Source organism: Chiloscyllium punctatum, chromosome 44 (genome assembly GCF_047496795.1).
Source record: "Chiloscyllium punctatum isolate Juve2018m chromosome 44, sChiPun1.3, whole genome shotgun sequence".
In the NCBI taxonomy this organism is placed as follows: domain Eukaryota; kingdom Metazoa; phylum Chordata; class Chondrichthyes; order Orectolobiformes; family Hemiscylliidae; genus Chiloscyllium; species Chiloscyllium punctatum.
Window position 1 is genome coordinate 42,141,675 of NC_092782.1, and position 27,233 is coordinate 42,168,907.

Genomic DNA, 27,233 nt, shown 5'->3' on the forward strand with positions numbered 1-27,233 from the left:
TTGTATGAAACTCAAGATCGGCCTCAACCTGGGCCCAGACCCAGGCTCATCGACAGCTTCCTTCCTCAAACTGAAACATCTCTGTGTAGGGTCAGGGTCAGAGATCACAGATACCAGCTCTGGCACACTGCCACCAGACCCCACACCCTGCCCCAACCTCGACACCCTGCCCCCGTCCCCCACACCCTGCCCCTTACCCCCACACCCTGCCCCTGACCCCCACACCCTTCACCCGACCCTCACACCCTGCCCCCGAACCCCACACACTGCCCCTGACCCCCACACCTTGCCCTGACCCCCATACCCTGCCCCCGACCCCCACACCCTGCCCTGACCCCCATACCCTGCCCCCACCCCCACAGCCTGCCCCCAACCCCCACACCCTGCCCCATCCCCAAACCCTGCACCAACACCCACACTCTGCTCCCGACCCCCACACCCTGCCCCCGACCCCCACACCCTGCCCCCGACCCCCACACCCTACCCTCGACACCGACACCCTGCCCCGACCCCCACACCCTGCCCCTGACCTCCACACCCTGCCCCTGACCCCAAACCCTGCCCTCGGCCCCCACACACTGCCCCAACCCCACATCCTGCCCTGACACCCACACCCTGCCCTGACCCCCACACACCAAGCCCAATACCCACACCCTACCCTCAACCCCCACACCCTGCCCCGATCCCCACACCCTGCCCTGACCCTCACACCCTGCCCCAACCCCCACACCCTGCTCCTGAACCCTGCTCCTGACCTCCACACCCTACCCCGACCCCCACACCCTGCCCCTCACCCACACACCCTGCCCCTCACCCACACACACTGCCCCGAACCCCACTCCCTGCCCCAGCCCCACACCCTGCCCTGAGCCTCACACCCTGCCCCTAACCCCCACACCCTGCCACAACCCCCACACCCTGCCCCGACCCACACACCCTGCCCCGACGCCCATACCCTGCCCCTGACCCCCACACTCTGCTCCCGACCCCCACACCCTGCCCCCGACCCCCACACCCTGCCCCCGACCCCCACACCCTACCCTCGACACCGACACCCTGCCCCGACCCCCATACCCTGCCCCTGACCCCCACACTCTGCTCCTGACCCCCACACCCTGCCCCTGACCCCAACACCCTGCACCAACCCCCACACCCTTCCCCTGACCCCAACACCCTGCCCCCGAACCCCACACCCTGCTCCTGACCCCCACACCCTGCCCCCGACTTCCACACCCTGCCCCTGACCCCCACTCCCTTCCCCTGACCCACAGACCCTGCCCCCGAATCCCACATCCTGCTCCTGACCCCCACACCCTGCCCCTGACTTCCACACCCTGCCCCTGACCCCCACTCCCTTCCCCTGACCCACACACCCTTCCCCTGAACCCCACACCCTGCTCCTGCCCCCACACCCTGCCCCTGACTACCACACCCTGCCCCTGATTCCAACACCCTGCCCCGACCTCCAAACCCTGCCCCAGACCCCCACCCCCTTCACCCGACCCCCACACCCTGTTCCCGGACCCCACACCCTGCTCCTGACCCCCTCACCCATCCCCGACTACCACGCCCTGCTCCGAGCCCAACACCCTGCCCCTGACCCCCACACCCTGCCCCGACCTCCACATCCTGCCCCTGACCCCCACACCCTTCCCTGACACCCACACCATGCCCCTGACCCCCACACCCTACCCCTGAACCCCACACACTGACCAGACACCCACTTCCTGCCCCGAACCCCACACCCTTCCCCCGAACCCAACACCCTGCCCCTGAGCCCCAAACACTGCCCCTGACCCCCACACCATGCCTCAACCCCCACACCCTGCCCTGACCCCTTCACCCTGCCCTTGAAACTCACACCCTGCCCCCTACACCCACGCCCTGCCCCTGACCCCCACACCCTGCTCTTGAACCCCACACCCTGCCCCGAACCCCACACCCTGCCCCCAACCCCCACACCCTGCCCCGAGCCCCACACCATGCCCTGACCCCCACACACTGCCCTGACACCCACACCCTGACGCGGCCCCACACCCTGCCCTGAGCCTCACACCCTCCCCCCATCCCCCACACACTGCCCCCAACCCCCGCCCCCTGCCCAAACCCCCACACCCTGCCCTCTACCCCCACACCCTGCCCCTGACCCCCACACCCTGCCCCAACCCCCCAAACCCTGCCTCCGACACCCACACCCTGCCCCCGAAATCCGCACCCTGTCCCTGACCCCCACACTCTGTCCCCGATCCCACACCCTGTCCCTGACCCCCACACCATGCCCTGACCTCCACACACTGCCCCTGACCCCCATACCTTTCATCCGACTCTCACACCCAGCCCCCAAACCCCACACCCTACCCTCGACCCCCACACCCTGCCCCCGACCCCCACACCCTGCCCCCGAACCCCACACCCTGCCCCTGACCCTCACACCCTGCCCCGACCCCCACACCCTGCCCCCGAACCCCACACCCTGCCCCTGACCCTCACACCCTGCCCCCGACCCCCACACCCTGCCCCTGAACCCCACACCCTGCCCCTGAACCCCTCACCCTGCCGCTGATCCCCACACCCTGCTCCCGACCCCCACACCCTGCCCCCGACCCCCACACACTGCCCCGACCCCCACTCCCTGCCCCAGTCCAACACCCTGCCCTGACCCTCACACCTGGCCCCCAATCCCCCACACCCTGCCCCTGACCTCCACACCCTGTACCAACCCCACACCCTTCCCCCGACCCGCACACCATGCCACTGACACCCACACCCTGCCCCTGACCCCCATACCCTGCCACAACCCCTACAAACTGCCCCCGTCCACCAAACCCTGTGCCAATACTCACACACCCTGCCCCGGTCCCCCACACCCTGCCCCCGACCCCCACACTCTGCTCCTGACCACCACACCCTGCCCCTGACCCCAACACCCTGCACCAACCCCCACACCCTTCCCCTGACCCCAACACCCTGCCCCCGAACCCCACACCCTGCTCCTGACCCCCACACCCTGCCCCCGACTTCCACACCCTGCCCCTGACTCCCACTCCCTTCCCCTGACCCCCACAGCATGCCCCAACCCCCACACCCTACACTCGACCCCCACACCCTGCCCCTGACCCCCACACCCTGCCCCACCCCCACACCCTGCCCCCCAACCCCCACACCCTGCCCCATCCCCACACCCTGCACCAATACCCACACCCTGACCCAACCCCACATCCTGCCCCAACACCCACACCCTGCCCCTGACCCCCACACCGTGCCTCTCACGCCGCACAACCTGCACCCGACTCCACACCCTGCTCCTCACCCCCTCACCCTGCCCCCAACCCCCACACCCTGCCCTGAATACCACACCCTACCCCACACCCACACCCTGCCACCGACCCCCACACACAGCCCCGATACCCACATCCTGCTCCTGACACCCACACCCTGTTCCTGACCTCCACACACTGCACCCGACCCCTACACCCTGCCCCTGACCCCCACACCCTGCCTCGACCCGCACACCATGCCACTGACACCCACACCCTGCCCCTGAACCCCATACCCTGCCACAACCCCTACAAACTGCCCCCGTCCACCAAACCCTGTGCCAATACCCACACACCCTGCCCCGGTCCCACACCCTGCCCCTGACCCCCACACACTGCCCCTGACCCCCACACCCTGCACCAACTCCCACACCCTTCCCCTGAGCCCCACACCCTGCCTCTGACCCCCACACCCTTCCCCTGAGCCCCACACCCTGCCCCTGACCCCCACACACTGCCCCTGGCCCCCACACCCTGCCCCCGACTCCCACACCCTGCCCCTGACCCCACACCCTTCCCCTGAGCCCCACACCCTGCCCCGACCCCCACACACTGCCCCTGGCCCCCACACCCTGCCCCCGACTCCCACACCCTGCCCCTGACCCCACACCCTGCCCCTGACCCCACACCCTGCCCCTGACACCCACACACTGCCGCTGACCCCCACTCCCTGCCCCCGACCTCCAAACTCTGCCCCTGACCCCCACAGACTGCCCCGACTCCCACATCCTGCCCCTGACCCCCACACCCTGCTCTGACCCCCACACCCTGTCCCTGACCCCCACACCCTGCCCCGACCCCCACACCCTGCACCCGATCCCCACACCCTGCACCGCCCCCCACACCCTGTCCCCGACCCCCACACCCTGCCCTGACCCCCACACTTTGTCCCTGACCCCGACGCTGCCCCCGACCCCCTTACACTGCCCCCAACCCCCACACCCTGCCCCCGAAATCCACACCCTGTCCCTGACCCCCACACTCTGTCCCCAATCCCACACCCTGTCCCTGACCCCCACACCCTGCCCCCCGTCTCCCACACCCAGCCCCCGACCCCCACACCCTGCCCCGACTCCCACACCCTGCCCCTGACCCCCACACCCAGCCCCTGACCCCCACACCCTGCCCCCACCTCCAGACCCTGTCCCTGACCCACACACCCTGCACCAACCCCCACATCCTTCCGCTGACCCCAACACCCTGCCCCCGACTACCACACCCTGCCCCTGACCCCCACACCCTGCTCCGACCTCCACACGCTGCTCCTGACACCCACACCCTTCCCCCGACACCCACACCCTGCCCCCGACACCCACACCCTGCCCCCGATCCCCACACCCTGCCCCTGACCCCCACACACTGACCCGACCCCACTTCCTGCCCCGAACCCCACACCCTGCCCTGGCCCTCACCTCTGCCCCCGACCCCCACACCCTGTCCCTGACCCCCACACCCTGCGCCAACCCCCACACCCTTCCCCCGACCCCAACACCTTGCCCCTGACCCCCACACCCTGCCCCTGACACCCACACCCTGCCCCTTACCCCCACACCCTGCCCCCGACCCCCAAACCCTGCCCCTGAACCCTGCACATTGCCCCTGACCCCCACACCCTGCCCCTGACCCTCACACCCTGCCCCCGACCCCCACACCCTGCCCCTGACACCCACACCCTGCCCCTGAACCCCACACCCTGCCGCTGACCCCGACACCCTGCCCCTGACACACACACCCTGCCCCTGACCCCCACACACTGCCCCGACCCCTTACACCCTGCCCCTGATTCCCACACACTGCCCCCTGACCCCCAAACCCTGCCCCTGAACCCTGCACATTGCCCCTGACCCCCACACCCTGCCCCTGACCCTCACACCCTGCCCCCGACCCCCACACCCTGCCCCTGACACCCACACCCTGCCCCTGAACCCCACACCCTGCCGCTGACCCCGACACCCTGCCCCTGACACACACACCCTGCCCCTGACCCCCACACCCTGCCCCACCCCCACACCCTGCCCCCCAACCCCCACACCCTGCCCCATCCCCACACCCTGCACCAATACCCACACCCTGACCCAACCCCACATCCTGCCCCAACACCCACACCCTGCCCCTGACCCCCACACCGTGCCTCTCACGCCGCACAACCTGCACCCGACTCCACACCCTGCTCCTCACCCCCTCACCCTGCCCCCAACCCCCACACCCTGCCCTGAATACCACACCCTACCCCACACCCACACCCTGCCACCGACCCCCACACACAGCCCCGATACCCACATCCTGCTCCTGACACCCACACCCTGTTCCTGACCTCCACACACTGCACCCGACCCCTACACCCTGCCCCTGACCCCCACACCCTGCCTCGACCCGCACACCATGCCACTGACACCCACACCCTGCCCCTGAACCCCATACCCTGCCACAACCCCTACAAACTGCCCCCGTCCACCAAACCCTGTGCCAATACCCACACACCCTGCCCCGGTCCCACACCCTGCCCCTGACCCCCACACACTGCCCCTGACCCCCACACCCTGCACCAACTCCCACACCCTTCCCCTGAGCCCCACACCCTGCCTCTGACCCCCACACCCTTCCCCTGAGCCCCACACCCTGCCCCTGACCCCCACACACTGCCCCTGGCCCCCACACCCTGCCCCCGACTCCCACACCCTGCCCCTGACCCCACACCCTTCCCCTGAGCCCCACACCCTGCCCCGACCCCCACACACTGCCCCTGGCCCCCACACCCTGCCCCCGACTCCCACACCCTGCCCCTGACCCCACACCCTGCCCCTGACCCCACACCCTGCCCCTGACACCCACACACTGCCGCTGACCCCCACTCCCTGCCCCCGACCTCCAAACTCTGCCCCTGACCCCCACAGACTGCCCCGACTCCCACATCCTGCCCCTGACCCCCACACCCTGCTCTGACCCCCACACCCTGTCCCTGACCCCCACACCCTGCCCCGACCCCCACACCCTGCACCCGATCCCCACACCCTGCACCGCCCCCCACACCCTGTCCCCGACCCCCACACCCTGCCCTGACCCCCACACTTTGTCCCTGACCCCGACGCTGCCCCCGACCCCCTTACACTGCCCCCAACCCCCACACCCTGCCCCCGAAATCCACACCCTGTCCCTGACCCCCACACTCTGTCCCCAATCCCACACCCTGTCCCTGACCCCCACACCCTGCCCCCCGTCTCCCACACCCAGCCCCCGACCCCCACACCCTGCCCCGACTCCCACACCCTGCCCCTGACCCCCACACCCAGCCCCTGACCCCCACACCCTGCCCCCACCTCCAGACCCTGTCCCTGACCCACACACCCTGCACCAACCCCCACATCCTTCCGCTGACCCCAACACCCTGCCCCCGACTACCACACCCTGCCCCTGACCCCCACACCCTGCTCCGACCTCCACACGCTGCTCCTGACACCCACACCCTTCCCCCGACACCCACACCCTGCCCCCGACACCCACACCCTGCCCCCGATCCCCACACCCTGCCCCTGACCCCCACACACTGACCCGACCCCACTTCCTGCCCCGAACCCCACACCCTGCCCTGGCCCTCACCTCTGCCCCCGACCCCCACACCCTGTCCCTGACCCCCACACCCTGCGCCAACCCCCACACCCTTCCCCCGACCCCAACACCTTGCCCCTGACCCCCACACCCTGCCCCTGACACCCACACCCTGCCCCTTACCCCCACACCCTGCCCCCGACCCCCAAACCCTGCCCCTGAACCCTGCACATTGCCCCTGACCCCCACACCCTGCCCCTGACCCTCACACCCTGCCCCCGACCCCCACACCCTGCCCCTGACACCCACACCCTGCCCCTGAACCCCACACCCTGCCGCTGACCCCGACACCCTGCCCCTGACACACACACCCTGCCCCTGACCCCCACACACTGCCCCGACCCCTTACACCCTGCCCCTGATTCCCACACACTGCCCCCTGACCCCCACGCCCAGCCCCTGACCCCCACACCCTGCCCCTGACCCCCACACCCAGCCTGACCCCCACACTCTGCCCCTGACCCCCACACTCTGCCCCTGACCCGACACCCTGCCCCCTGAACCTCATACACTGCCCCCTGATCCCCACACCCTGCCCCAACCCCCCAAACCCTGCCTCCGACCCCCACACCCTGCCCCCGAAATCCACACCCTGTCCCTGACCCCCACACTCTGTCCCCGATCCCACACCCTGTCCCTGACCCCCACACCCTGCCCCCGTCCCCCACACCCTGCCTCAACCCCCACACCCTGCCCCCGTCGCCCACACCCTGCCCCTGACCCCCACACCCAGCCCCTGACCCCCACACCCTGCCCCCACCTCCAGACCCTGTCCCTGACCCACACACCCTGCACCAACACCCACATCCTTCCGCTGACCCCAACACCCTGCCCCCGACTACCACACCCTGCCCCTGACCCCCACACCCTGCTCCGACCTCCACAAGCTGCTCCTGACACCCACACCCTTCCCCCGACACCCACACCCTGCCCCCGACACCCACACCCTGCCCCCGATCCCCACACCCTGCCCCTGACCCCCACACACTGACCGGACCCCATTTCCTGCCCCGAACCCCACACCCTGCCCTGGCCCTCACCCCTGCCCCCGACCCCCACACCCTGTCCCTGACCCCCACACCCTGCGCCAACCCCCACACCCTTCCCCCGACCCCAACACCTTGCCCCTGACCCCCACACCCTGCCCCTGACACCCACACCCTGCCCCTTACCCCCACACCCTGCCCCCAACCCCCAAACCCTGCCCCTGAACCCTGCACATTGCCCCTGACCCCCACACCCTGCCCCTGACCCTCACACCCTGCCACCGACCCCCACACCCTGCCCCTGACACCCACACCGTGCCCCTGAACCCCACACCCTGCCGCTGACCCCGACACCCTGCCCCCGACACACACACCCTGCCCCTGACCCCCACACACTGCCCCGACCCCGTACACCCTGCCCCTGATTCCCACACACTGCCCCCTCACCCCCACGCCCAGCCCCTGACCCCCACACCCTGCCCCTGACCCCCACACCCTGCCCCTGACCCCCACACCCAGCCTGACCCCCACACTCTGCCCCTGACCCCCACACCATGCCCCTGACCCGACACTCTGCCCCCTGAACCTCATACACTGCCCCCTGACCCCCACACCCTGCCCCAACCCCCCAAACCCTGCCTCCGACCCCCACACCCTGCCCCCGAAATCCACACCCTGTCCCTGACCCCCACACTCTGTCCCCGATCCCACACCCTGTCCCCGATCCCACACCCTGTCCCTGACCCCCACACCCTGCCCCCGTCCCCCACACCCTGCCTCAACCCCCATACCCTGCCCCCGTCGCCCACATCCTCCTCCAACCTCTACATCCTGCCCCCGTCTCCTGCACCCTGCCCCAACCCCCACACACTGCCGCCGACCCCCACACCCTGCCCCCAACACCTACACCCTGCCCCAACACACACACCCTGCCCCAACACACACACCCTGCCCTGACCCCCTAACCCTACCCCTGACCACCACACCCTGCACCAACTCCCACACCCTTCCCCCGACCCCCACAGCCTGCCCCCGAAATCCACACCCTGTCCCTGACCCCTACACCCTGCCCCAGGCCCCCACACCCTGCCCCCGAGTCCCGCACCATTCCTGGCCCCCACTCGCTGCCCCAGACTACCACACCCTGCCCCTGACCCCCACAACCTGCCCCCGACTCCCACACCCAGCCCTCGACCCCCACACCCTGCCCCTGGCCCCCACACCCTGCCCCCGACACCCACACCCTGCCCCTGACCCCACACCCTGCAACAACACCCACACACTTCCCCCAACCCCCACACCCTGCCCCTGACCCCCACACCCTGCCGCTGACTCCCACTCCCTGCCCCCGACCTCCAAACTCTGCCCCGACTCCCACATCCTGCCCCTGACCCCCACACCCTGTTCCTGACCCCCACACCCTGCCCCTGACCCCCACACCCTGCTCTGACCCCCACACCCTGTCCCTGACCCCCACACCCTGCCCCGACCCCCACACCCTGCCCCCGACCCCCACACACTGCCCTGACACCCACACTTTGTCCCTGACCCCGACGCTGCCCCCGACCCCCTTACACTGCCCCCAACCCCCACACCCTGCCCCCGAAATCCACACCCTGTCCCTGACCCCCACACTCTGTCCCCCATCCCACACCCTGTCCCTGACCCCCACACCCTGCCCCCCGTCTCCCACACCCAGCCCCCGACCCCCACACCCTGCACTGACCCCCACACCCTGCCCCTGACCCCCACACCCTGCCCCCACCTCCAGACCCTGCTCCTGACCCATACACCCTGCACCAACCCCCACATCCTTCCACTGACCCCAACACCCTGCCCCCGACTACCACACGCTGCCCCTGATCCCCACACCCTGCTCCGACCTCCACACGCTGCTCCTGACACCCACACCCTTCCCCCGACACCCACACCCTGCTCCCGACCCCCACACCCTGCCCCTGACCCCCACACACTGACCCGACCCCACTTCCTGCCCCGAACCCCACACCCTGCCCTGGCCCTCACCCCTGCCCCCGACCCCCACACCCTGTCCCTGACCCCTACACCCTGCACCAACCCCCACACCCTTCCCCCGACCCCAACACCTTGCCCCTGACCCCCACACCCTGCCCATGACACCCACACCCTGCCCCTTACCCCCACACCCTGCCCCCGACCCCCAAACCCTGCCCCTGAACCCCACACATTGCCCCTGACCCCCACACCCTGCCCCTGACCCCCACACCCTCCCCCCACCTCCAGACCCTGCCCCTGACCCACACACCCTGCACCAACCCCCACATCCTTCCGCTGACCCCAACACCCTGCCCCCGACTACCACACCCTGCCCGTGATCCCCACACCCTGCTCCGACCTCCACACGCTGCTCCTGACACCCACACCCTTCCCCCGACACCCACACCCTGCCCCCGACCCCCACACCCTGCCCCTGACCCCCACACACTGACCCGACCCCACTTCCTGCCCCGAACCCCACACCCTGCCCTGGCCCTCACTCCTGCCCCCGACCCCCACACCCTGTCCCTGACCCCCACACCCTGCACCAACCCCCACACCCTTCCCCCGACCCCAACACCTTGCCCCTGACCCCCACACCCTGCCCCTGACACCCACACCCAGCCTGACCCCCACACTCTGCCCCTGGCCCCCACACCATGCCCCTGACCCGACACCCTGCCCCCTGAACCTCATACACTGCCCCCTGACCCCCACACCCTGCCCCCGAAATCCACACCCTGTCCCTGACCCCCACACTCTGTCCCCGATCCCACACCCTGTCCCTGACCCCCACACCCTGCCCCCGTCCCCCACACCCTGCCTCAACCCCCACACCCTGCCCCCGTCGCCCACATCCTCCTCCAACCTCTACACCCTGCACCCGTCTCCTACACCCTGCCCCAACCCCCACACACTGCCGCCGACCCCCACACCCTGCCCCCAACACCTACACCCTGCCCCAACACATACACCCTGCCCCAACACACACACCCTGCCCCGACCCCCTAACCCTACCCCTGACCACCACACCCTGCACCAACTCCCACACCCTTCCCCCGACCCCCACAGCCTGCTCCCGAAATCCACACCCTGTCCCTGACTCCGACGCTGCCCCCGACCCCCTTACACTGCCCCCAACCCCCACACCCTGCCCCCGATCCCACACCCTGTCCCTGACCCCCACACCCTGCCCCCCGTCTCCCACACCCAGCCCCCGACCCCCACACCCTGCCCCGACTCCCACACCCTGCCCCTGACCACCACACCCTGCCCCTGACACCGACACACTGCCCCAACTCCCTCACCCTGCTCTCTGATCCCCAAACCCTGTCCCCTGACCCGCACACTCTGCCCCGACCCCCACACCCTGCCCGTGACCCCATACACTGCACCAACTCCCACACTCTGCTCCCTGACCCCCGCACCCTGCTCCCTGCCCCCCACACCCTGCGCTGACCCCCACTCCCTGCCCCCGACCTCCAAACTCTGCCCCTGACCCCCATACACTGCCCCTGACCCCCATACCCTGCACCCGATCCCCACACCCTGCACCGACCCCCACACCCTGCCCCCGACTCCCACACCCTGCCCCTGACCCCACACCCTGCCCCTGACCCCACACCCTGCCCCTGACCCCCACACACTGCCGCTGACCCCCACTCCCTGCCCCCGACCTCCAAACTCTGCCCCTGACCCCCACACACTGCTCCGACTCCCACATCCTGCCCCTGACCCCCACACCCTGCTCTGACCCCCACACCCTGTCCCTGACCCCCACACCCTGCCCCGAGCCCCACACCCTGCATCCGATCCCCACACCCTGCACCGCCCCCCACACCCTGCCCCCGACCCCCACACCCTGCCCTGACCCCCACACTTTGTCCCTGACCCCGACGCTGCCCCCGACCCCCTTACACTGCCCCCGACTCCCACACCCTGCCCCCGAAATCCACACCCTGTCCCTGACCCCCACACTCTGTCCCCGATCCCACACCCTGTCCCTGACCCCCACACCCTGCCCCCCGTCTCCCACACCCAGCCCCCGACCCCCACACCCTGCCCCGACTCCCACACCCTGCCCCTGACCCCCACACCCTGCCCCTGACCCCCACACCCTGCCCCCACATCCAGACCCTGCCCCTGACCCACACACCCTGCACCAACCCCCACATCCTTCCGCTGACCCCCACACTTTGTCCCTGACCCCGACGCTGCCCCCGACCCCCTTACACTGCCCCCAACCCCCACACCCTGCCCCCGAAATCCACACCCTGTCCCTGACCCCCACACTCTGTCCCCGATCCCACACCCTGTCCCTGACCCCCACACCCTGCCCCCCGTCTCCCACACCCAGCCCCCGACCCCCACACCCTGCCCCGACTCCCACACCCTGCCCCTGACCCCCACACCCTGCCCCTGACCCCCACACCCTGCCCCCGACTACCACACTCTGCCCCTGACCCCCACACCCTGCTCCGACCTCCACAAGCTGCTCCTGACACCCACACCCTTCCCCCGACACCCACACCCTTCCCCCGACACCCACACCCTGCCCCCGACCCCCACACCCTGCCCCTGACCCCCACACACTGACCCGACCCCGCTTCCTGCCCCGAACCCCACATCCTGCCCTGGCCCTCACCCCTGCCCCCGACCCCCACACCCTGTCCCTGACCCCCACACCCTGCACCAACCCCCACACCCTTCCCCCGACCCCAACACCTTGCCCCTGACCCCCACACCCTGCCCCCCGTCTCCCACACCCAGCCCCCGACCCCCACACCCTGCCCCGACTCCCACACCCTGCCCCTGACCCCCACACCCTGCCCCTGACACCGACACACTGCCCCAACTCCCTCACCCTGCTCTCTGATCCCCAAACCCTGTCCCCTGACCCCCACACCCTGCCCCTGACCCGCACACTCTGCCCCGACCCCCACACCCTGCCCGTGACCCCACACACTGCACCAACTCCCACACTCTGCTCCCTGACCCCCGCACCCTGCTCCCTGCCCCCCACACCCTGCGCTGACCCCCACTCCCTGCCCCCGACCTCCAAACTCTGCCCCTGACCCCCATACACTGCCCCTGACCCCCATACCCTGCACCCGATCCCCACACCCTGCACCGACCCCCACACCCTGCCCCCGACCCCCACATCCTGCCCTGACCCTAACACCCTGCACCCGATCCCCACACCCTGCACCGACCCCCACACCCTGCCCCCGACCCCCACACCCTGCCCTGACCCTAACACCCTGCACCCGATCCCCACACCCTGCACCGACCCCCACACCCTGCCCCCGACCCCCACATCCTGCCCCCGACCCCCACATCCTGCCCTGACCCCCACACTTTGTCCCTGATCCCACACCCTGTCCCTGCCCCCCACACCCTGCCCTTGACCCCCATCCCCTGCACCCGTTCTCCACACCCTGCACCGCCCCCCACACCCTGCCCCCGACCCCCACACCCTGCCCTGACCCCCACACCCTGTCCCTGACCCCTACCCTTCCCCTGACCCCACACACTGCCCCCGACCCCCACACCCTGCACCGACCCCCACACCCTGTCCCCGACCCCCACACCCTGCCCCGACCCCCACACCTGCCCCGACCCCCACACCCTGCCCCGACCCCCACACACTGCCCCCGACCCCCACACCCTGCACCGACCCCCACACCCTGTCCCCGACCCCCACACCCTGTCCCCGACCCCCACACCCTGCCCCGACCCCCACACCTGCCCCGACCCCCACACCCTGCCCCTGACCCCCATACCCTGCACCCGTTCTCCACACCCTGCACCGACCCCCACACCCTGCCCCCGACCCCCACACCCTGCCCTGACCCCCACACCCTGTCCCTGACCCCTACCCTTCCCCTGACCCCACACACTGCCCCCGACCCCCACACCCTGCACCGACCCCCACACCCTGCTCCACCCCCAAACCCTGTCTCCTGACCCCCACACCCTGCCCCTGACCCGCACACTCTGCCTGCCCTGACCCAGACATCCTGCACCTGACCCGGACACCCTGCTCCCTGACCCCTGCACCCTGCTCCCTGACCCCTGCACCCTTCTCCCTGACCATCACACCCTGCCCCTTGACCCCCATACCGTCCCCCAACCCCCACACCTTGCCCTCGGCCCCCACACCGTCCCCCAACCCCCACACCCTGCCCCAACCTACACATACTGCCCCCTGACCCCCACACTCTGCCCCTGACCCCCACACCCTGCCCTGACCCTCACACCCTGCCTCTGACCCCCACACCCTGCCCCTGACCCCCACACCCTGCCCCTGACCCCCATACCCTGCCCCCTGACCCCCACTGCCTGCCGCGACCCCCCACACCCTGGCCCCACACCCTGCCCCGAACCCACACCCTGCCCACCCCCACACCTTGCCCCACCCCCATTCCCTGACCTGACCCCCACACCTTGCCCCACCCCCACATCCTGACCTGACCCCCACACCTTGCCCCTGACCCCGACACACTGCCCCAACCCCACACCCTGTCCCTGACCCCCGCACCCTGCTCCCTGACCCCCACCCCTTGTTCCTCACCCCCACATCCTCTCCTGACCCCCACACACTGCCCCTGACCTGGACACCCTGCTCCCTGACCCCTGCACCCTGCTCCCTGACCCCTGCACCCTTCTCCCTGACCCCCATACCCTGCTCCTTGACCCTCACATGCTGCCACAGCCCCTAGACCCTCAGACTCTGCCTTGACCCCCAGACTCTAACCCTCACAGCCTGCCCCAGCCCCCAGACCCTCAGACTCTGCCTTGACCCCCAGACTCTAACCCTCACAGCCTGCCCCAGCCCCCAGACCCTCAGACTCTGCCTTGACCCCCAGACTATAACCCACACAGCCTGCCCCAACCCCCCAGACCTTTCTCTGCCCCCCTGCTCCGTGCCTTGTCCCAGAATACCTGATCCCATCTACAGCAGCGTTGTCTTGGCCGTGTTCCTGCCTTGACTAGAACTACCACAGCCTGGCCTGAGGAAAATGGTCCCCACCCCCTCCTCCCAACTGTAGCCCCACATCCAAGTTGTGCACAATTGCCCCACTGGAACCCAGGACCCAACTATTGGGCTCGGATATAACCCCTGACCTGGGTGCTACCTCAGACAGATATCCCTGATAAAGTGGCCTGACCTTTACATTGACCTTATCTCTGACTTTGTGCCTTCATTAATCTGGAGCACCTCTACAGATGAGCAGCAATCAGGACGCCCAAAACCCTTCTCATTCCTTTGGGATTTCACCCATTTCATTCACCATTTTCATTCCAATCCAATTTGCTTATCGAGTGGTCATCTCTATCGAGTGGTTCCTTGTGTATTTACATGATTTCTCCCTTTAAGACAATGGAATGTCTCCTAATGTTCACCGAATGTTAAAATGTACAGTCTCCCATTCATTCCTTTGGCCCCTTGCAAGAATAGTCCTGGCTGATGTTATTTAATTGGAGACATCTTCCCTGTCACATTCCACAGGCAGGTTATTGTTGTGTTAACAAAACTGCAGGTATTGGGATTATTAACAAATAATAATAATGAGAGAACACACAGCCTTATTCAATTCTGATTATGACTCACTGTTTTACAATTGGTGTAATTAAGGTGTTTCTACGACTGTTACTGGCTCTTACTCATAATCGGAATTGTCAGTGTTCTGGCAGGAAGGATGATTCCATCTGAAATTAGTGATCCCTTATTCTGGAACTAGGTCCCCTGCTTCAAGGTACAGTGCTCCCAGTAAAAACAAAGGAGACTTCCAAGTCAAACTGTACTGGGCTTTGGTAGACTGGTAAAGTACATAGTCACTAAAAACATCAGGTTACCCAAATTTTAAACTTAAATTTAAATTTAAAATCCAAAATGTTTACAAAATGTATTCGCGGACAATATCATGATCTGGTTGCAGGCTATTAATATTTAAAAACCAATCCAAATTTGTTATTTTAACCAATAGAGCTACACGACAAAATTTCACTTGTCTTCACCAGACAAATATAATTCTATGCAAGTAAATTAAATTGTGAAAATGTGAAAGAAATAGAAACAGGAGCAGGCCATTCAGCCTCTCAAGACTTTCCCACCATTCAGCAACACCATGACCGATCTGCCCCAGGCCCTAACTCCTCACTTGTGACAGCTCATAAGACCATCAGACCATAAGACCGAGGAGTGGAAGCAAGTCCATTCAGCCCATCGAGTCCACTCCACCATTTAATTATGTCTGATGAATGTTTCAATTCCACTTATCCGCGCTCTCCCTGTAATTCCTTGCGAGATTAAAAACTTATCAATCTCTGCCTTGAAGACACCCAACGTCCCGGCCTCCACTGCGCTCCGTGGCAATGAATTCCACAGGCCCACCACTCCCTGGCTGAAGAAATGTCTCCTCATTTCCGTTCTAAATTGACCCCCTCTCATTTTAAGGCTATGCCCATGGGTCCTAGTGTCCCCACCTGATGGAAACAACTTCCCAGCGCCCACCATTTCCAAGGCACGCATTATCTTATAGATCCAGTTCATGATTGTCCCCAACTCCCCGTCACTGCAAACATCTATCTCCATCGTCTTGGAAAGCTTTCAGTGATGTCGCTTCTAAACGTCTGTGGGTAGAGATCCCCAGACACTCACTGCCCTCTGGGAGAAGACATTCCTTCACATTTCAGTTGTAAATGAATGTCCCTTTTGTAACTGAGCTCCGATTGCTGATACCAGCACAGTCTCTGTACGTACCACTTCACATCACACACTGTGCACTTCATACAGCTCAGAGAACACGGAGAACGGCTGGGAGATGGTGCTGGGGGAGGCAACGGGGTGGTGGAGACGGAGACAATGGTGGTGGAGACAGAGAGGGAGGGAAGTGAAAATGAGGGGAGGAATGGGGGACAGGATGGGGTCAGGGATAGAGAGTGTGGGTAGAGAGAGCTGGAGAGCACAGGAGGAGGGACAGAGAGAGTGAGAGAAGGCCCACCAACTGTCAGGCCCTCCTTGCCCAGTTCCATTTAATTTGTAATAATTTCATCGCCCATTTCCCTGTAGTGAAGGTGTTCAGGGTCAGATAATGTTCACGGCCGATTTGCACAATGTCACTGGTCCTTGCAAGTTGAACTTGGACATTTCAATGATTCTGAAGTCAGCAGCAATGATTTTACAAAAGGCCAGCACTGGCTAAAGGTGAAGCATTGTTTGTTCAACATCAGAGGATGATGCGAGAGCCACACACCATCACTTTATCATCGATCATGGAAGGGTGGTGATAGTCTGGACTGAATGCACTGGGACGTTATAGACAATAGACAATAGGTGCAGGAGTAGGCCATTCTGCCCTTCGAGCCAGCACCACCATTCATTATGATCATGGCTGATGATCCTCAATCAGTATCCTATTCCTCCCTTATCCCCATAACCCTCGATTCCACTATCCTTAAGAGCTCTATCCAACTCTTTCTTGAAAGTATCCAGAGACTTGGCCTCCACAGCCTTCTGGGGCAGAGCATTCCATACACCCACCACTCTCTGGGTGAAGAAGTTTCTCCTCAACTCAACCTCTGTCCTAAGTGGCCTACCCCTTATTTTTAAGCTGTGTCCTCTGGTTCAGGACTCACCCATCAGCGGAAACATGCTTCCTGCGTCTAGAGTGTCCAATTCTTTAATAATCTTATATGTCTCAATCAGATCTCCTCTCAGTCTTCTAAACTCAAGAGTATACAAGCCCAGTCGCTCCAATCTTTCAGCGTAAGATAGTCCCGCCATTATGGGAATTGAATTTGTGAACCTACACTGCACTCCCTCAATAGCCAGAATGTCTTTCCTCAAATTCGGAGACCAAAACTGCACACAATATTCCAGGTGTGGTCTCACCAAGGCCCTGTACAGCTGTAGAAGGACCTTTTTGCTTCTGTACTCAATTCCACTTGTTATGCAGGCCAGCATGCTATTAGAGCTGAAAATGTGTTGCTGGAAAAGCGCAGCAGGTCAGGCAGCATCCAAGGAACAGGAGAATCAACGTTTCGGGCATGAGCCCTTCTTCAGGAATGAGGAAAGTGTGTCCATCAGGCTAAGATAAAAGGTAGGGAGGAGGGACTTGGTGAAGGGGCGTTGGAAATGCGATAGGTGGCAGGAGGTCAAGGTGAGGGTGATAGGCCAGAGTGGGGTGAGGGCAGAGAGGTCAGGAAGAAGATTGCAGGTTAGGAAGGTGGTGCTGAGTTCAAGGTTTGGGACTGAGACAAGGTGGGGGAAGGGGAAATGAGGAAACTGGAGAAATCTGAGTTCATCCCTTGTGGTTGGAGGGTTCCTAGGTGGAAGATGAGGTGCTCTTCCTCCAACCGTCGTGTTGCAATGATCTGGCGATGGAGGGGTCCAAGGATCTGCATGTCCTAGGTGGAGCGGGAGGGCATGTTGAAGTGTTGAGCCACGGGGTGGTTGGGTTGGTTGGTCCGGGTGTCCCAGAGGTGTTCTCTGAAATGTTTCACAAGTAGGTGGCCTGTCTCCCCAATATAGAGGAGGCCACATCGGGTGCAGCGGATGCAATAGATGATGTGTGTGGAGGTGCAGGTGAATTTGTGGTGGATATGGAAGTATCCCTTGGGGCCTTGGAGGGAAGTAAGGGGGGAGGTGTGGGCGCAAGTTTTGCATTTCTTGCGGTTGCAGGGGAATGTGCCGGGAGTGGAGGTTGGGTTGGTGGGCGGTGTGGACCTGACGAGTGAGTCACGGGGGGAGTGGTCTTTTCGGAACGCTGATAGGGGAGGGGAGGGAAATATATCCCTGGTGGTGGGGTCCGTTTGGAGGTGGCGGAAATGATGGCGGATGATACGCTGTATATGGAGGTTGGTGCAGTGGTAGGTGAGGACCGGTGGGGTTCTGTCCTGGTGGTGATTGGAGGGGCGGGGCTCAAGGGCGGAGGAGCGGGAAGTGGAGGAAATGTGGTGGAGAGCATCGTCGACCACGTCTGGGGGGCAATTACGGTCTTTGAAGAAGGAGGCCATCTGGGTTGTTCGGTATTGGAACTGGTCCTCCTGGGAGCAGATGCGGCGGGGACGAAGGAATTGGGAATATGGGATGACGTTTTTACAGGGAGCAGGGTGGGAGGAGGTGTAGTCTAGGTAGCTGTGGGAGTCGGTCGGTTTATCGTAAATGTCCGTGTTGATTTGGTCGCCCGAGATAGAAATGGAAAGGTCTAGGAAGGGGAGGGAGGAGTCTGAGATGGTCCAGGTGAATTTGAGGTTGGGATGGAAGGTGTTGGTAAAGTGGATGAACTGTTCAACCTCCTCGTGGGAGCACGAGGCAGCGCCGATACAGTCATCGATGTAGCGGAGGAAAAGGTGGGGTGTGGTGCCAGTGTAGCTGCGGAAGATGGACTGTTCCACATATCCTACGAAGAGGCAGGCATAGCTGGGACCCATGCAGGTGCCCATGGCTACTCCTTTGGTTTGGAGGAAGTGGGAGGATTGGAAGGCGAAGTTGTTCAGGGTGAGGACCAGTTCAGTCAGTCAAAGGAGGGTGTCAGTGGAAGGGTACTGGTTGGTACAGCGGGAAAGGAAGAAGCGGAGGGCTTTGAGTCCTTCGTGATGGGGGATGGAGGTGTACAGGGACTGGATGTCCATGGTGAAGATAAGGCGTTGGGGACCGGGGAAGCGAAAATCATGGAGGAGGTGGAGGGCGTGGGTGGTGTCCCGAACATAGGTGGGGAGTTCTTGGACTAAGGGGGACAGGACCGTGTCGAGGTATGCAGAGATGAGTTCGGTGGGGCAGGAGCAGGCTGCGACAATGGCTCGGCTGGGGCAGTCGGGTTTGTGGATTTTGGGCAGGAGGTAGAAACGGGCGGTGCGGGGCTGTGGGACTATGAGGTTGGAGGCGGTGGATGGGAGATCCCCTGAGGTGATGAGGTTATGGATGGTCTGGGAGATGATGGTTTGGTGTTGGGAGGTGGGGTCATGGTCAAGGGGGCAGTAGGAGGAGGTGTCCGCGAGCTGGCGTTTAGCCTCAGCCGTGTAAAGGTCGGTGCGCCAAACTGCTACCGCGCCTCCCTTGTCTGCCAGTTTGATAGTGAGGTTGGGGTTGGAGCGGAGGGAGTGTAGGGCTGCACATTCCGAGGGTGAGAGGTTGGAGTGGGTGAGAGGGGTGGAGAAGTTGAGGCAGTTAATGTCGCGGCGGCAGTTGGCTATGAAGAGATCGAGGGCAGGTAAGAGGCCAGCACGGGGTGTCCAGGTGGATGGGATGTGTTGGAGGCGGGAGAAAGGGTCATCAGAGGGTGGGCGGGAGTCCTGGTTGAAGAAGTAGGCGCGGAGGCGAAGGCGGCGGAAGAATTGTTCGATGTCACGCCGCATGTTGAACTCGTTAATCCGAGAGCGTAGGGGAATGAAGGTGAGGCCTCTGCTGAGGACTGATCTTTCATCCTCAGAGAGGGGTAGTTCTGGAGGGATGGTGAAAACACGGCAGGGTTGGGAGCTAGGACCTGGTGTGGGGCTGGAGCTGGGAGTGGGGGGGCGGGGACGGATATCGGCGTGGGGGTGGAGTTGGGCGTGCTGACAGAGATCGGCGTGGGGGCGGAGTTGGGCATGGTGACGGAGATTGGCGTGGGGGCGGAATTGGGCGTGGTGACGGAGATCGGCGTGGGGGCGGGGTTAGGCATGGTGACAGAGATCGGGGTGGGGGTGGAGTTAAACGTGGTGACGGAGATCGGCATGGGGGCGGATTTGGGCGTGGTGACGGAGATCGGCGTGGGGGCGGGGTTAGGCATGGTGACGGAGATCGGCGTGGGGGCGGGGTTATGCATGGTGACAGAGATCAGCGTGGGGGCGGAGTTAAATGTGGTGACGGAGATCGGCGTGGGGGCGGAAACACATGCGGCGTTGTGGTCATGCAGGTTAGTGATGTCACTGGGGGCGGAAGTGGCTGTGGCGACAACAGCAATTGTGTTATTCCCGATGGCCGTGGACCCCGCGGAGGCCGCGAATCTGTCGGCGATGGTCTTCCTGGCGATCGTGGAGGCGGTTGTCTGGGCGGCGATCGCGGAGGCTGCGAGGTTGGCGGGGGCGGAAGTGACGTCATGGTTCGCGGCAGCGTGGTTAATGGCGCCGGACTGATTTCAGAGGCTGATGGAAGATTCTGGAACAGTTGAGGAACCCAGAGTGTGGGGGTAAGGACATGAAAGTTTTTGGTACTTACTGTCTTTAATTTCCGATATGACTAGGAAGAACTGTTTGTTTAGTGTATGGATTCTTCTGTGGATGAAGAACAGTCGAGGTCCTTTGCAGGTCTGTGAGAGTGTTGTCCTGAGCTGGGGTAGGTCTAATTGCAGGGAATGTAGGTAGCAGCGTATGGCTGCAAGCGTGGAGCGGAGGATCCGGAGGGAGGTCTGTTGCTGGAGGCTTCAGATTTGTTGTAGGTACTGGTTGTCCTGGTTGGGTCCAAATTTTGTTGGTCGGAACATAGTCCTGTGTCCGTGTGGGGTCAGTCGGTTCCGTAGGCAGGTGCTGAGGAAGGAGATGTGGCTGTGGTAGCGAGTCTGTTTGAGGACATGGCTGAAGAGCTTCTGTGCAGAGGAGAAGACCTGGGGGGTGCAGTGAGAGAGGGACTCACTAAAATCCTTGTAGAGGGAGGAAGAGAGCTTTTTCAAGGAAGCTATTAGCATGCTATTAGCCTTCTTCACTGCCTGTTGTACCTGCATACTTGCTTTCATTGACTGATGTACAAGAACACCTAGATCTCGTTGTACTGCCCCTTTAACAAAATTGACTCCATTTAGGTAGCAATCTGCCTTCCTGTTCTTGCCACCAAAGTGGATAACCACACATTTATCCACATTAAACAGCATTTGCAGTTGAAATATTGATGTTGATTTGGGATGGGAAAGGGTTCAGAGTGCAGTAAGTACTCCATTTTGATGTGACATACTGCTCACTGAGCTGATGTGGTCTATTCACCAAGTTGCTGAGGCTGAAGCTGAATGTACGATGGAGACAAGGCCCTCATTACTGGCGGGCATGCAGCATGTCCCACTGTCTGGGGGAGTGTGTTGTGTCCTCACCTGCAGGTGTGTGTCACCAATGACTCTCCTCAGACTGAAGAACCTCCTTCACTCCTTGTGTTTCCCAATTTTCACTGAGATTCCTGCTTCCTGCCTCTGGTGGGATATTGGTCACATGGGACTGCCTTCTGAAGAAGGTGAATGATGGTATAGGAGGAGCAGAGCTGACAGCAAGCACAGGAGCAGCAGTGGTCTGGCACAGAGGATTGGGAACACCCAGCCCAGAGAAAGGTTGTAGCTGCAGGGCCCCTCAGGATGCATGGGGTGTGCAGGGGGAGGCCCAGAGTTTTCCAGCTGCCAGTCCGTTTCCTGGGGATTAGCACAGTGCAGTGACCTCACCGGCTCCACGTGTCCCGGGACACAGCAGGAGGATGGCCCTGCTCCTGTTGTTGGAAATGGATTCCATCATCCAGACTGTGCTCAGATACAGCGGAAATCAATGTAAGATAATCAGGTTGGCTCACAGTATAATTCAATTAATGAGCTAGAAGCTCCGTATGTACACACACAGGACCCTGTTCTGCACAGACACGAGGAACTTGTCTTTAGATTGTATCTTTTACACTGAGGGGAAAGTGAATTAGAATGTCAGACCCTGCTGCATTCCCCATGGCAACACCCTGACCGGTGCCGACTGGCCTGGTGTGAGCTTCATCAGCTAAGATTGATGACAGGTCTCACTTCATCTCCATGCCAACCACGAGCCAACCAATCAGCACCTTGTTCTCTTACTACCATAGAATCCCTACAATGTGGAAATAGGCCATTTGGCCCAACACATCCACACTGACCCTCCAAGGGTGAACCCACCCAGACCCATTCCCTATTACTCTCCATTTCCCCTGACTAACGCACAAAAGCTACACATCCCTAAAGACTATGGGCAATTTAGCCTGGCCAGTTCACCTAACCTGCACATCTTTAGATTGTGGGAGGAAACCCACGCAGATACAGGGAGAACTCCACACAGACAGTCACCCGAGGCTGGAATTGAACCTGAGTCCCTGGGGTTGCGAGGGAGCAGTGCTAACCACTGAGCCCCCGTGCCGCCCCACTGAGTCACTGTGCTGTCTCTATGTCAGCTGTCATTCTCCTTCGAATGTTGATTTCTTGTATGTTAGTCCTGGTGAAAGCAAGATGATAAACACTGACCTGGTGTCTGTTTTAAGCAATGTTTAACTGCTGTATAACCAAGCAATGATTTGCTACTGCTTCCTCCATAATGGATCAAGCATTTCCTAATGACAGGTACCAGACTAATTATTCTATAATGCCCTGTCTCCTATCTCCCACATTTCCCAAATGGTGATGTTAGATCTGGGATTTCCAATCAATAATTGAAAGGGGGATTGACTTTGGGGTCACTGCTCAATTACACCAGTTGACAGTGTGAATGGTTACACTCATGTGGGCAGTTAGTATCCCATAGACCCAGCCAGAGGCCCTACATCAACAGGAAGGGTTACCATCCCATCAATGTCTGATGGGTTTACACCCACCGTAGATGGATCCTTCAGGTGGAAGCGTGGCTCCAGGAAGCAGTATAGAGAGGAACCTTGATAACCAAAGGACACAGATGGGGAGTATTTCATTCGGTTAATCGAATTACAGATAACATAGTTTAGCTAAGCATTGAGACCTTGCGATTTTGTCTGGATTGTTATGAAGATGTGGGTGTACCTTCAACAGAGTTAAAAGCAACAGAACTACCAGACACAGCAACAAGATATTCCACAGGGCAATCCGAGTGACCATTGAGCAGGTCGTTGTCTCTTGATGATGTGATTCAGGTGCTGAGGGTGATTGGGTATTGCCCCTCAACATCCCCTCACAAGGAACATAGAACATAGAACATAGAACAATACAGCGCAGTACAGGCCCCTCGGCCCTCGATGTTGCGCCGATCAAAGCCCACCTAACCTACACTAACCCACTATCCTCCATATACCTATCCAATGCCCGCTTAAATACCCATAAAGAGGGAGAGTCCACTACTGCTACTGGCAGGGCATTCCATGATCTTACGACTCGCTGAGTGAAGAACCTACCCCTAACATCAGTCCTATATCTACCCCCCCTTAATTTAAAGCTATGCCCCCTTGTAATAGCTGACTCCAGGGTTTGGTGTATTGTAGGGATTGGATGTGCTCTACACTGTCTGGTACCTCAGGCTGGCCGGGGTGGGGGGAGGATGGTGAAGCTTTGAACAGTGGGGTTACTGTGCAGCACATGGTCCTGTTCCATGGTGAGGACATGGAGGGAGATGCTGATCTGATGATCCCTGCATGAAGACAGCAGAGTGAGATGCTGCAATCAGAGCTCTGCTGATCTACCGGCTCTTTTTCACTCCTTTCTTTCTTCTCTCTCTTTTTGGCAGGACCTGAAGCAGCCTGAGGGGAAACGAGCCCCGGTGCAGGGCGAGGGGAAACGAGTCCCAGTGCAGAGGGAGGGGAAACGAGTCCCAGTGCAGTGCAACATACTTCCACTGCCTGGAGGCTTGTCGTGGAATGGGACAGTTGTTGGACTGGGTTCTGCCACGTGGAGGTCACACAATGTGCTGAGCTGCTGCTGTTTACAATTCTTTCCTGGACTAGAATTTAAATCCTCGAATTATGCTATAATTATCTCTTACCTAACTTATTTTTTGGATCCTGGAAGTAATGCTCATACTTTTCCTTTTATTCCTTTTCCATGTACCTCTGTACGTGTACCTAAGATAGATCATTGAGCCGTAGAGATGTACAGCATGGAAACAGACCCTTCGGTCCAACCTATCCATGCTGACCTGATATCCCAACCCAATCTAGTCCCACCTGCCAGCACCTGGCTCATATCCCTCCAAACCCTTCCTATTCATATACCCATCCAAATGCCTCTTAAATGTTGCAATTGTACCAGCCTCCACCACATCCTCTGGCAGCTCATTCCATACACGTACCACCCTCTGCGTGAAAAAGTTGCCCCTTAGGTCTCTTTTATATCTTTCCCCTCTCATCCTAAACCTATGCCCTCTAGTTCTGGACTCCCCACCCCAGGGAAAAGACTTTGTCGATTTATCCTATCCGTGCCTCTCATAATTTTGTAAACCTCTATAAGGTCACCCCTTAGCCTCTAACGCTCCAGGGAAAACAGCCCCAGCCTGATCAGCCTCTCCCGATAGCTCAGATCCTCCAACCCTGGCAACATCGTTGTAAATCTTTTCAGAACCCTTTCAAGTTTCACAACATCTTTCCGATAGGAAGGAGACCGACAGGCCAGTCGGTGGTCGTGTTGGGCTATAGGAACATTGGGTTCAACATTGCCACCAGGTGTTCTCTACTGGAACTGCAGCATCTCCAGCTGTAACAATGGGAATTCATGGGACTGTTGCATTATTACCGCTGGAAGTCACCTCCCCATCCAACAAACACATGCATTTATATAATACCTTTAATCTGATAAAATCTTCTCAGTGACCTGACATGAACGTTATTGCTGTGAGGATCCTCTGTCTGGGTCCCTTTATATTCTCACTCTGTTCCCTTGGAGCTGCTCAGTTTGTGGCTCCTTTACTCTGACATTGGAATCATCTGTTTTAATGAAGACAGATACAAAGTCATGTCCTTCAACTCCACAAGAAGTTTCCTTGTTGTTCCTCAATCAGCCTCTTTCTTACTTTGCCTCTCCTTTTAGAAATTAGTTTTCATTTTTTCAAACATTGGTTCCGAAAAACATGATTGGCCATTAATCTATTTTCATTGTTTTCTGTATGACCCTCTATTTTGTGGTTCTCTCCTGTACTCTTTGTATTCATCTTGCCTCTCTATTGAACTATTGATCATGCAGTTCCTTTTAATGTGTGATTTTTATCTGTGTCTTCAATTCCTCCTGGAGGTTCAGAATTAGAGGCTCCTCCCCTCTCCCCTTGTAGCTCTGAGCCTAGTCCGAATTATCTCCACTTTGGAACCTCTCACAGTTCATTCACTGCTATCCCAGGTAACTGGCTGGGTCAGATTTCATTCCAACTCACTGCAATTACAGTCTTCTTGGTGAACATCACTGGACACAGATTGAGGATTATTGATGTGTTGGAGAGGATGAGTCAGGTGGAAAAATAATTCACTGCCAGCCTACCTCATTGGCGGAGGTTAATTCAAACCAGAGGAGAGGACAGTACATGTGCTGAGGGGTTAGCGCGGGGTTGGGGCTTTGTGGATGTTGATGCTGTGGGCAGTGTTAGGACAAGTGGCTGATGAGACTCATTCAAAGCCTCAATAATATCTGCATCGAGTGACACCATGATTCATGGCTGGAATGGAGCTGACATGGAAGATCTCTACATCAATCACAGCTGAAGGCTGCTCTCCTGTAGGAGCTGGGGTTTATTTCACACACACCATTCATCTGTAACTATCCTCCACTCCCTCTGTTTAGAGTTTAAACCAGTCTTTATTGGGTCATGGGATTGCAGGCTGACTCAGTTTCCCAAGAGGTTTTAAGTTGATTCTGCTGACTGTGTTCCACATGACACTGTTTAAATAGACTCAGTTTTTTCTGAGCAATGTTGTAAAAGACACAGTGTACTGAGGATCCTGCTGTCACTCCCATCCCCAGCACCAATTCATTGGCAGAGACTGTGCTGTCAGGACCATGCTCATCAATAATTGAACAACCGGAGAATTACCAATGTGACCAGTGCCCTGGATGGGTGTCGGGACAGGTCTCTGAAAGTGAGATTATATTCTGACTTTAAATTGCACTGAAACCCTCTGAAGTGCCTGCTCACTGCAGCATTGAGTAGAAGAGTAGCTCGCAGGTCAGAGAACCTGTTTACAGAGGATAGTCTCCTGGGAGCAGTTGAGAAGCTAACGTGAACCAGCAGGACTCCCAGTCTTCTCTCAGGGGCTATTGCCTAGGATTGTGTGATGTCAATGTCACTTCACACATGTCAGCCCAAGCCTGGATTTTGTCCAGGTCTTACTGCACCATGGACATGGTCTGTCTCAGTACCTGAGGAGCTGTGAATGGAGCTGAACATTGTGCGATCATCTACAATCATTCCCACCTCTAACCTAATGATGGAAGGCAAGTCATTAATGAAACAGGGTCAAAGTGGCACCTAAGACACTACCTTGGGGAACTCCTGCAGAGATGTCCTGGAAATGAGGTGACTGATCTCTGACAACCACAACCATCTTCCTATGGAGCAGGTATGACTCATAGAGTCCCTCCAGCATGGAAGCAGGTCATTCAGCCCATTGAGT